General features: G+C 33.3%; 1 protein-coding gene across 5 annotated transcripts in view; it reads right to left on the bottom strand.

Annotated features, from left to right (window-relative positions):
• Positions 1-14,050, bottom strand: part of Tomosyn (syntaxin-binding protein tomosyn) — a 772,563-nt gene that overhangs the window by 603,106 nt on the left and 155,407 nt on the right. The gene's annotated exons all lie outside the window — the stretch shown is intronic.

Genomic DNA, 14,050 nt, shown 5'->3' with positions numbered 1-14,050 from the left:
TAATGACCTGACCTTTTAAAATAACTAAAAGTAGTCACTAACTAACTGGTTATTCTAGTCAGAGGAAAATTAATTATTAAATATAACACAGAGGAAAGGACAACAATATAAGGAGTATTATACCCTTAAGATAAAGACATACACACAATCAGAGAGAAATATGAAAAACAAAACAGAATGTGGCCTAATACATAAACCTTTTGTAATCATATCAATTACTACTCATGCCCCTTACACAAACACATATAAGCTGCAGATTGCATAATAATGATGAAAGCCTACCACGAATATGACTTAAAGAACTGTGTAAATATTTGAAGAAAAACAATTAGGAAACTCGCTAACAAACGGTAACATCTTTTTTTAAACCCCCCAATGATTTGAGCTCATTCTGTGATGCCTTAGCTCATCTTAAATGTAAATCAAAAGAAGGCCGCACTGCTGCTAAGTTACCTACCAAAATATAGGCAACTACAAAAGCACTCTGAGAGTGCAGACCTCAGCCATGGAAGCTTATTTCTCGAAACCAGCTTGCCTTTCCAAAAATCAATTTAGACCGTAGGCGTATTTGAAATCTGTATGAGAACCATATGCAAACTTGGGGTTAAGGTTTAAGGTTAGGGTTATTCAGTTGACCTTTAGCTCGACCTAGAACCTTACCCTTTGTCATAGGACTTAAAATTTAATCACCTCCACGTCCCAACGTAACAATTAATCCCCGAAAGCTTCACTACTCTATAAATTGTGACCACAAACAGACAAAAAGGGGCGAAAGCATAACCTCCTCCCATTTTCGTTGACGGAGGTAATTATAAATAATTAGGCAAGAGAAGCAAACAATTCAATACACAAAATTAACTCGATGCAAGTTCTCCGATGCGATGCCAGAATGCACTAATTAAACAAAGGAGTTGCTGATGATAAGCAAGTTGTAAAATTACGAGAGGAAAAGTTACTAATTTAATTATGCCTTCATGCAGCAACCGGGGCAGAGAAATTAGAGTAGATAATTAAAGCTAAACCTTCGGGCATTAAACATCACTTAAAAAAGAAAAGGAAAGACAAGAAAGTGTTAATTCCCCACAAGCCTGGAGGCACGAAGCGGCAATTAAGGAAAAAGTATGAGGGCTTTTTAGTCCTTTTCTTTTACTCGGTCAGTAAATAGAAAGAATAAGAGATATTTTATTTTTGAAAATCTGATAATAATTTGTAAAATCAAAACAATCAATTCTAAAAATTAAAGTTTAATAAAGTTTCCATCTGTAAGATATGGACACAGTCTTGGCTTTTATAAAACATGAACAAATTCTTGACCTTTATAAAATATGAACAAATTCTTGACCTTTATAAAATATGAACAAATCCTTTACCTTTATAAAAATATTAACAAATTCTTGACCTTCATAAAATATGAACAAATTCTTGACCTTTATAAAATATGAATAAATCCTTGACCTTTATAAATGATGGTATTTGTAATTTGAAACAATTCGTTAAAGCTTCGATGCTATAAACATTAACATAAAAAATAAAAATTGTAAAAAGAAACTTAGCTCATTTTCCAATACAAACAGAAGTGACAGGGAATGCCAATACATCTTAGCATTTGTAAACAGTATCAACATGACCCAAACCAGAAAAATATCTGCAAAAGGAATGAACAGAGAAAAACAGATGAAGAAAAACATATGCAAGAATTTTAGGAAACCTAGGAAAAAAAAACTTAATATGTAGTAAGAGATGAAGAAAAACATGCAAGAATTTTAGGAAACCTAAGGAAAAAACTTACAATACAGAGGTGAGGAAAACAAATGCAAAAATTCTCAAGAAACTTGCTAAAAAAAACATTGAAAATTTATTACTCAGTAGGTGAGTTCGCAGCATTAAATTCTTAAGGTCTGCGATTTTACAATATGTAAAGAATTTTTCAAGAATATTTTATCTCTACGTCGTGCAGTTTATGCAGCACCAAGAACATGCAACATTTCCTTCCATCTCGTACCACATGACTAATTCCACTGAGCACAATACACAGGAAAGCATCTCTCTCTCTCTCTTTCTCTCTCTCTCTCTCTCTCTCTCTCTCTCTCTCTCTCTCTGGAATGTGTTCCTCAACGGGCATTAAATTGCATAGGAATGTTGTGTAAACAAATAAACTGCTTATCAATTCTATGAATCATATAATTCTAATTAATAAAACAAATAGAATGACTAACTTATGACTCCAATGTTCAACTCTGTAAAACTAACAGAAGCAGCCTGTCGTCATAATTATTTTTAAAATTGTTAAAATCAATATTATTAAAATCATTATAATCTAGTTATTATTTTTAGATATTATTCCATTCATAGCGTCAACTGCTTCGGTTTTTATTAGTTTTCTTCAGAATTGTACAAATCGTGGATAAAGAAGCACCAGATAGTGTAAAACCTCGTATAAATATTCAGCGAAAATAAACAAACAAAACAAATGACTATCCGAAAGATTAACGTTCCTCTTGCATTTATATTCTTTACAATTCTCCTCTGCTAAGAATTCTCCTTGGGACAATTTCTCTACTTGACGCAGCATTTTGCTCTTGGAACTCTCACTTCTTCCATCTTGTACCCCAAGACGGAAGCTACTGAGCACAATACACAGGAAAGGAAAGCATCTTAAGAGAGAGAGAGAGAGAGAGAGAGAAGAGAGAGAGAGAGAGAGAGAATAAATTTACACAGGAAAGCAATATCTTAGAGAGAGAGAGAGAGAGAGAGAGAGAGAGAGAGAGAGAGAGAGCATAAATTTACACAGGAAAGCAATATCTGAGAGAGAGAGGAGAGAGAGAGAGAGAGAGAGAGAAAGCATAAATTTACACATGAAAGCAATATCTGAGAGAGAGAGAGAGAGAGAGAGAGAGAGAGAGAGAGAGAGAGAAATATAGATTTTAAGGGATTGTAATCGTGTATTCGATAAGCTCTAGCTTCGTAAATCCAATTCATTCATCAGTATAAAAAAAAAATACACTTGGAGTAAGTATTAAACATCAGATTTCTATCAATATGAAAATAATGAAATGCTTGAAAACACACACCTTAGAAAATCTTTATAAATCTTAATTTAACAATGGATGAGGGCAGGTACAATGAAAAATTAAATTATTCTCAGTACGGCGACCGACTAACAACAAAAGCAATGGGTGACTTGATCACCTATCTCCATGACCCCAAGACGAAAGGGGCATAAATAACTCCTTAAAGTTTAGTTAGATAAGATACAAATTTACTGTGGTGTTACTTAAAGAATTGCTGTTCGGCATTCTTTATTGATAAAATATTCATCAGCTAATAAAGCCTTTAATCAGATCAATTCGAAGGCTGCTGACCACTGTACTAGTAATAAACAATTGCAAGTTTTCCTTTCTATACAGAAACTCCGTCAAACTTAAGGCAAAGAAAAAATCATTGTAAAAATATTTCCGTACAATTTTCGAAAATCTAACCACTTTTCTATCAATCGCTAACTATTTTTCCTGAGACTAAAATTCTAATGCAATAATTACAATTTTTTTACACATAGATCCGATGTTCTTAATTAAATAAACACAGAATGTTAATGTGTACATAAAATCAAGTGTACCTCCTCGTGTACAGAGGGGTGTATGTACAAATGGAAATTTCAATTCCAAACAGTTGCCGTTTTACGAAAATTATCAAGGAAATGGGGCACCCAACACTCTCTCTCTCTCTCTCTCTCTCTCTCTCTCTCTCTCTCTCTCTCTTCGCACATATACACTGCTGCTTTTCAATTTACTTTGAAAACGTACATTTCAATCAGGAACCCTTATTAACAGCAGAGGCGAGAGAGGTAGAGCGCGCGCCACATCCTTTCCTCTTACAAACGCGGAAACTTGAAAAGTTCATTTGCTTCCTGTCAATTGACGACCTAACCAGATAAAATACCTTACACTAGAACTAGCAAGTGGACGTGTAGACACACACAAATGTATGTAATTATATATATATATATATATATATATATAATATACATATATGTATATACATACATATATATGTGTATATATATGTATACATATATATATATATATATATATATATATGTAAACTTATGCACATACAAATTTTTAATCCTGTATACATTATTGCCATTAGAGCATAAAAAACGACATTAGCATTGTTTATTCAGACGATGCTTACACATTTGAAAAAAAGAAAAAATTACGCACCTAACTTAAGGACTCTTTAACCCGGTAAAAAAAAAAATGAAAAACTGGAGCAAAAAAAAGGTAATAAATCAAGAATTTATAAAAAATACCGTCTTTCGAATAAAGACTACTTGCTAATGTAACTTGAGGATGTCTCACATTTTCCATGTATAGAAATGTACATAAACACGTACCACAACAATAGAATGTAAAGTCGTGTCTAACTTAATTGTAAACGGGGTCTGATGGACCCACATCCAGTTCACATTCTAAAAGGGTCTACCACCGTTGAGCGTTCATTTGGAAGGCTGTCGGACACAGGCAACGCTTCACGTATGAGATATAATTATCGTGATACAAATCGTGATGCAAGACTCTGGTTACATTCCCTTTGTAAAATTGGTGCCTTTTTAAAATATTGCTTTATATGTCCATGCATAAACATATTCTCTATGCTTTCATTCTTATACTGTTGATTTTTTTTGTTAAAACATTGCTTTATACATACATGCATAAACATATTCTCTATGCTTTCATTCTTATACTGTTGGTTTTTTTTTTGTTAAAACATTGCTTTATACATCCATGCATAAACATATTCTCTATGCTTTCATTCTTATACTGTTGATTTTTTTGTTAAAACATTGCTTTATATGTCCATGCATAAACATATTCTCTATGCTTTCATTCTTATACTGTTGTTTTTTTTTGTTAAAACATTGCTTTATACATCCATGCATAAACATATTCTCTATGCTTTCATTCTTATACTGTTGATTTTTATTTCTCAATGGCAATCCATATAAACAAAATTTTTATTCTAAAACTATGATCTAAATTCTGGCCCTTGATATCGTAATGAGTAAAACGAGGATATGTGATAATTGACTATTCTGTTGAAATTTCAATCTTCCTATATGGGTTTCATCAATATCATCTTTACCATCTGAACCCTCAATGCTGATAACACAAAAAAGATACCAATAACAAGGTTACCATAAATCTTTGCATTATCAATACCAAAAGAATTTATTCTGCATAAGCAAGCACCTACCCCTTGTACTTAAGTTTTCACGAGCATGTATATCTATTTTCTACAATATATAGAATGGCAGGACAGGATTAGAAATGAAACTATTAGAGATTACTCGAGTGCCATATGTGGATGACATCATGATGAGGGGTAGATGGAGATGGATTGGGCTTGCTCTTCGTAATCCCCAAGAGAGGTTAGTTCACCAAACCTTCAGCTAGGCTCCACAAGGCACTAGAAGAGTTGAAAGAACTATACCTACATGGCTGAGGACTACGAAGAGCGAAGTACGAGATGATGAATGGAGCAGTATTGAATTAAAAGCTCAAGATAGAGACGACTGGCGAAATCTAACTGAGGTCCTTCGCATCAATAGGCGTAGGATATGATGATGATGATGAATATATAGAAATCTACTTTCATTCAAAAATTACAAGGAACAAAGGTTCTGAGAAACGATTTTATTCATAAAAAAAAATGTAGTGAGCACTGCAAAAAAAAAAAAAAAAAAAAAAAAAAACATTAATCGACCAGATCCTGTATCAATTAAGTTACTAAACCAGAGGAAGCTTCGATAATGCATAAATATCGGATTTAGAAATATATTTAATGCTACCTTTTAAATAAGACTAAGACTAAAATTCCAAAGGGATAAGTTATAGTTTATATATAGCCACTCTAGACATATACAAATATATACATGTAATACACACACACGTACACACATTATATATATGTATATATACATATATATATATATATATATATACATGTATATATATAAAATGTATATATAAATATATATATATATATATATACATACATGTATATATATAATAGAGAATATATATATATATATATATATATGTGTGTGTGTGTGTGTGTTTATGTATCATTAACACACGTGATTTTAACCAATGTAAATATTAACCACAATGGCATTTAATACCGAATTCTACCTTTGGGAATGTATCTCCACTGGAAATTCATTTATGATAAATTCTTCTGGCTGAGCAATGATTCGAACCTATGCACTGAGCAGAAACAATGCCTGCAGGTACGACTTTTTTAATTTATAGCTCAATTGGTGAAATGGATATACATTCCCAAAGGTAGAATTCCGTATCAAATGTCATTGTGGCTGATATATATATATATATATATATACATATTTACATACATATATATACATATATATATATATATATATATATATATGTATATATATATATAATTTATAGGGTTTTGCTTCTAGCAAGCTTAAGTTTAATAATGAAGAAGACAGCAAGAAGATTTCTAATCATCTTATATCTTTAATTCCATTAACCAAAAGTTTCGGGAATCCATTCTCATCATCAGGGCTACATAAAACAGGAAATTATGTTCACATTAGAAATTAATCAGATATTACGATTTCTGCTTAAAATGCTTCTTTGGTAACGTAAAATCTGAAAATATTTAGTAAAAACAAATAGTACAATAACTAAGATATATAACATAAATAACTGGTGACTGATTGAGGTCCTTTACAACTAAAACTAGTCAAAACACTCATGATAAAAAACAGGAATGTCAAAATATTTACCGAAGTCCTTTAGAATTAAGACATTAGTAAAAACACTTGTGATAAAAAACAGGAATGTCAAAATATTTACCGAAGTCTTTTAAAATTAAGACATTAGTAAAAACACTTGTGATAAAAAACAGGAATGTCAAAATATTTACCGAAGTCCTTTTAATTAACATAGTAAAAACACTTATGATAAAAAACAGGAATGTCAACGTAATATTTACATAGATATATGAGTGGTTGGACTTACTATCCCAAGATGTGGTTTAAAACAGTTTTAAACGTCTTTTGAAAGTAAGTCTTGGACATTCTTAATTCTTCATCCTCAAATTACTGGAAATTAAAAATATGCTGACTATTACTAGCTTATTGCAACACCTCTTCCAGCATAGCAAAGAATCGGCATGAGCACGCCGCATAAAAGAAGTTGAAAAGATTAACTCTGGCAAAAAAATCAGACTGAAAAAACAAACCTAAAACGCGTAAAACGAAACTGAAACCGAGTAAACAAAACTCCCCAGTTTCGAAATACCAATGATAGTTGTGTCAACATTCTTAAATCTCTTGCACACAGCCAAGAGCATAACGCAGTTTGTCGAAAATAGATAAAATGAACCAGAGAGTTAACAAGCATAAAAATTAATGCAAGCCATTTAAATACATTCATCTTGATAGAAATATTCACGCAAACTAGATATTAATAGAGAGAACCCAATTTGTACTTTCGTCAGGGATTAAAATGGAAACAGTCCCAACATTATTGCCAACATCCACATTGTAATGGAAGTGCAATCAAGCCAGTATGTGAACACTGACTAAATTGGTGGTATATAATGGTTCATGGAATACATTCTGCCAAACCATATCAAAATGCATCCGGTAGAGAGAGAGAGAGAGAGAGAGAGAGAGAGAGAGAGAGAGAGAGAGCCTTATTCTACCTTATTCTATGTTTGGGTTCCCCAAGTCCCTCAGTGTGAGGCACCTCGCATATCCACCAGAGTTGCTAATGCATCTTCCGGTGTATTTTGAATCTTCCAGTCTTGGATGGTCTGGGATGAGAGAGAGAGAGAGAGAGAGAGAGAGAGAGAGATCCATCGTTTAATATATTTCAGTTGCGATCTACGGCAACATCTACATCAGTAGAGAATCTCAATTATATAGTTTTCTTCCCCACCGTTATCCCTACATCAAGGGACCAGTTCCCTCATGCAATTTTTAAATGCCTTCTCTTAAAGGCATCCTTTTCCACCTAAACTCTTCTCTCCTTCTGATATATAGTGGAGGTACGAAGATGATATCAATATAATGTTACAAAATAATTGCCTTTATAACAAAATCGTCCCCATAAAGTTTGAACAAGAAAAACAAAGCTTTATTGGCAGACTTGAATCTCTCGGATATATAATACCCAAAAAGGTACACGAAAAAATAGATGGGATCCAATCACAAGAACCACCGAACCAGATGGGGAACAGAGGGATTTGTCATAATTTCATTTACATAAATCCAAGGTAGAATAAACGACCGTAAAATTTCTACTGGTCTCCACAATTCTCTTTTCCTTTCTCGTCAAAAGTATAGAATGCTTATGCTGTTCTAAGGAGTTAGACTTTCTCTTCAAAGAAACGGGCTTCTCAGACAATTATGAGAGAAGCCGGCCACAAAGGAGGCGGAACTTCAACGAAATGTGTCAATCGGCCCGTTCAAATATAGGACAAAGGATATGGGACGGATTGGCCAGCCTTTGTCAGCTGCTTAGCTCGCTCCAATATTCTGATCATGTTAGTTCGGTTCACAAGCCACACATCAACACAGTAACACACACAATGCACATATACTTACATAATATGTATGTATATAAACATACATCTATCTATCTTTATATATATATATATATATATATATATATATATATATCATACATAAACATATATATATATATATATATATATACACACACATGAACAGCAGGATGTGCAGGCGCTTTCACTCTATTGCTGGACAAAGGCCTCAAGTTTTGGTCATGTCTGGGGTTTGGCCATTTTCATCACAACGCTGGTCGCTGCTGATTGGTGATAGTGGGGGACTTTAGTCTGATCGCTCACAGCAAACCAACCTGTTATGGGTGGCCCTGACTAGTGCATCTTTGCTGATCATGGCGATACACAAACTCTTTCACCATGTTAAGGTATCCCCACTAGACATGAGTATGTACAATGCACATTTTTTGCCTATAACCTTTTACAACCGTTGAAGTCTTCTGATATCTCAACAAGTACTTGCAGGTAGGGTAGGTAGCCTTACTCCACCAATCCTGGTCCCCATTAAATGCTGGTAGCCATTTCCAATCAAGTATTCTCATATATTTGCTGTCTGAGCACTAAACCACTTGGCCACTGGGTTCACGGTCCTAACCATCTCTCACAGGGAGGGCAGAGCAGTTTCTCAGTGGATTCTATCTAACCTCGACAGGGTTTGAACTCAGTCCACGAAGTAGTTTTCTACGTATCCGATGAGCTGTAAACACTCATACATACAATTATAACGTTCATCTTTTGTTGCTTGGCCACAGTACTTCAATTATAATTTCTATTGTAATATTTTCTTTATAATAACTATAATTTCAATGGTTTTAATAATCATTTCAATGCGTGATAAACTATTTTGCTGACACAAGCAAAGATTTTAGATGTTGAAAGACAAGAAAATAAATGTCTTGCCTTTCAATATGAATAGTTCTTCAATAGAGAGAGAGAGAGAGAGAGAGAGAGAGAGAGAGAGAGAGAGACTGACAGGAGACAATTTACAAAATTAAAAGGAGCTATAAGGAAAAAAACGAAAATAATCTTTTTTATGCTACAGGCATGTCACATGGAATATTGCTAGATGTAAAAAGCTATCCAGTAGAGAGAAACGCCCCATGAATACTACAATTAAAAAGAATGGTGAAACTATAAAGAAATGAAAGTTGGAAAACATAATAACTGCAGTTTTAAAACTTTATCACAACTACATCACATTCCAAGCAATAGTGTCTATATAGAGATTACAGCAGGGGGGGGGGGGAACTTGGCATTTCTCATTACAGAGGTGTATATAAAAAAGAAAGATATCTTCTTCTTCTTGTAATTTTTTATAGTGTGATATACATACATACATACACACACACACACACACACACACATATATATATATATATATATATATGAAAGATTTGTTTTCATGATTGTTATTGTTCTTAAAATATTGTATTTCAACTGTTCATTACTTCTCATGTAGTTTATTCATTTCTTTATTTCCTTTCTTCACTGGGCTATTTTTCCTGTTGGAGCCCTTATAGCATTCTGCTTTTCCAACTAGGGTGGTAGCTTTGCTAATAATAATAATAATAATAACAATAATAATAATAATAATAATAATAATTAAAAAAAAAAACTGTTCCATGACGATGCTTAACACACCGAAAAAAGCGAAAAAAAATGTTCTTCAAAAGTAAAATGATGTGGATGAACAACGTGTCTGCCAGCAGTGACGCAGCAGCATCTGCCATAACGAAATAGGATTTGAAGCCAAAGTTAAATTATAAAACCAGGATGTCGGCACTGCCCACTGCTTTTATAAATGCGGATAGACTGGCTTCGAGTTGGTTACTCAGGATAAAAATGTACACTCCTCAGTATTGGCACAGTTTGTTTCATGAAGTTCGGTATTATTATTGTTATTATTGTTGTTGTTGTTATCATTATAGTTGTTGTTATTGTTAACTATTACTATTATTATTATCATTATTTATTATTTATCATCTCCTTGTTATTTTTGCTGTTATTGTTAACTATTATTATTATTATCAATATTATTATTATTATTATTATTATTATTAATTATTATTTTTATTAATTATCATCACTCTCTATTATTATCATTATTATTATTATTATTATTATTATTATTAATCCAACCCTAGTTGGAAAATCAAGATGTTATAAACCCAAGGGCTCCAACAGGGATAAATAGCCCAGTGAGGAAAAGAAAAAAGAAAATATAAAACCTACAAGAGAAGTAATAAACAATCAAAATAAAACATACTGAGAACAGTCACTATATCAAATTTGGTCTTTCATATATAAACAATAAAAGCTTAGAAAATAAAATAGGAGGAAGAGAAATAAGTGTACCCACAAGCATAAAAACAAAAAAAGGGATTTGTTCCCACATCATAAAAGCATTAGGTGTTTCCTTATTTTACTGTGGTATATAATATCTAATGGTTGATATATGAAATATATTTTAATGTTGTTAGTGTTCATAAGATATACTTCTCTCCTAGTTTATTTCCTTATTTCCTTTCCTCACTGGGCTAATTTTTCCTGTTGATGCCTTTGGGCTTATAGTATCCTTCTTTTACAATTGGGCTTGTAGCTTAGCTAGTAGTAAATAATAATAATAATAATAATAAAAATAATAATAATAATAATAATAATAATAATAATAATAATAATAATAATATTAGTAAGTATCACTTTGTCATTTGATAAAAATTCTTTATGTCACTAGGATGTTACTTGTGACATTTTCGGGTTACCAGATGTCTATCTTGTCAACTGTTCAATTACGCACAGTTGGATACACGATTTCCTGACACACCTTACTCTGAAGAAATGCATCCTGTCACACCCTTACTGCACATTAAGTTCCTGTGTGTGACCGCACCCACTACTTCTGCCGTCTCTCCCTACAGTAGGAGTTTGGTTACTCGTCGCGCAATAAGGATATGAAAAGGTGCATTTCTTCAAAGCAATGTGCACCAAGTATTCCTGTTTCCACTGTCTATTTTTGAGACGCAAAACTAAGTGGATCTACTGTAGATGCAACAAGATTTGAAACAAGTATCACTTCTCAGTATTCAGTACAAGGTATAGGTTGAAAATATAAAATATCTACATACTTGTGGATAACATAAAATTTGAACAAAATAATTGAAAATTAAATAGGTGAAATGTTGCAAGTATTCACAGAAGTGTGCAATCTTGATCATAGGACATGACAAATTGTAGCTTCTCGCTGAAAACAGAGCTCCTATTTCACCCAAAGAAGCTCAAAGTCTCCACAGTTTCCAAAAAAACTGACACCAATGTGAAGAGGAATCCTAAGATCTCAAAAGTGATGAAGCGCAAGTCGAGACACTGCGAATATCTTGTCATTCCAACCGCCCACCTCCTCCACCCAGGCCCCCACACCCAAATTACTCAATTGCATGCAAGGAAAAACGGAACTCCTCAAGACACTATAATTTTAGATATAACCAACATTTCTGATTCATGTCTAGTTTCACGAAATTGGGTAAAATTATGACATATACTTATCTCAGGATAAATGAGAGAAAAGTGATATTACTTCACTGCGACATCTATCTAATAGAATGCAATTTAAATGCAAACGACATAATTTTCAATAAAGTCCCTATTTAGGACACTTCAATAGCTAAACGAGGCATTTTAAATTACTCAATGGGCTAGTTTTTCCCAGCTGGAGACCTTGAGCTCAGAGCATCTTGCATTTCCAACTAGGGTTATAGCTTAGATTGTAATAATAATAATAATAATAATAATAATAATAATAATAATAACAACTACAGGGGCACAGGGTAGAGCGCAAACCTCCGCCGCAGCAGCTTATTTCTCAACCTTTTGCTTATCCGGGACCTTGAATTTAGACCTTGACCTTCCAGAATTTAATAATTTCCAGCTTTATACATAGCATTTAATCCCTGCAAGCTTCATTAATCTACGATAAAAATTGTGTCCAGGAGGGGGTAAAGAAATCTACTTCTAACTTCGTTGGCGGAGGTAATAATAACAATAATACTAATACTAATACTAATAATAACAATAATAATAATATCTGCCTTACTAGTATCAAAACGTGTACGATTGAGAGTGTATATATTATTTACAAAGGGACCAGTGTGCCTCTGCCTCTCTCATCGAGATGACAGCCCAAACATCCGTCATGTATGAGATATATTACGAAGGCATGATTTGTAGTCCCTTTACTAATTACTCGCGCTAATGACATACGAAACTCGACGAAATGAACTACATCTAGAGCATTGAAACGAACACACTCTCAAGAAGGCAGGAAGCAAAAAAAAAAAAAAAAATTTTGATTTACAAAATATTAAAATACACATAAAAATATAGTAATATATACTGTACATATTAAAAATATAGCAATATATACAGATACATGTTGAATATATAGTAATAAATAATACATATTAAATATTCAGTAATAAATAGATACTTATCAAATAAAGTAATAAAGATACATAAACCTTGCCTAGACAAAGAACATTGGACACTAAAAGTGGTTAGCATCAAAAAGTCTTTCGCTCGCTTTAGCATCCAGCCTAAGAAAATCAATGCAAGATTACAAGATATTCTCTCTCTCTCTCTTTCTCTCTCTCTCTCTCTCTCTCTCTCTCTCTCTCTCTCTCACACATAGTCAAGGCAACTAAAAACCCTCTCTCTCTCTCACATAGTCAAGGCAACTAAATCTCTCTCTCTCTCTCTCTCTCTCTCTCTCTCTCTCTCATAGTCAAGGCAACTAAAAACCCTCTCTCTCACATAGTCAAGGCAACTAAAAACTCTCTCTCTCTCTCTCTCTCTCTCTCTCTCTCTCTCACACACACACATAGTCAAGGCAACTAAACTCTCTTTCTCTCTCTCTCTCTCTCTCTCTCTCTCTCTCTCTCTCAAATCAACTAAAATCTCTCTGTCAAATCAACTAAAATCTCTCTCTCTCTCTCTCTCTCTCTCTCTCTCTCTCTCTCTCCAAAAACCGAAACCCTTCGATCCCCCCCACCACATTGTCCCCGAAACTTTAATTGAATGGCGAGATTATGAAAACCGAAGAATTTCTAAGAGCGAAATGAAATCTGAGGAAGTGGAAGTTTCTATCCAATGGAATAACTTTCCTCTTAAGTCAAATAAAAACGGGTCGGAGGAAAGATTTTCCATTTCGTTTAATCCTTAACATAGCTAAGTGGATAGAAAACTTTTTGGCGACCTCCTTAACTCATCAATGGAGATTGCTTGGACTGATATCTGCAAAATCAATACCAACATTTTATATATACGATGTATATATACTTTGTATACGAGTATGCACTTGTGTATCAAAGAACCAATTTAGATATTTCCCACCCAAAAATAATCATATGCACAATATCTTCTTTTTTACACT

This window comes from Palaemon carinicauda, chromosome 4, assembly GCF_036898095.1.
Source record: "Palaemon carinicauda isolate YSFRI2023 chromosome 4, ASM3689809v2, whole genome shotgun sequence".
Lineage (NCBI taxonomy): Eukaryota > Metazoa > Arthropoda > Malacostraca > Decapoda > Palaemonidae > Palaemon > Palaemon carinicauda.
The sequence above is the reverse complement of the archived record's forward strand: the minus strand, read 5'-3'. Positions and strand labels throughout refer to the sequence as shown.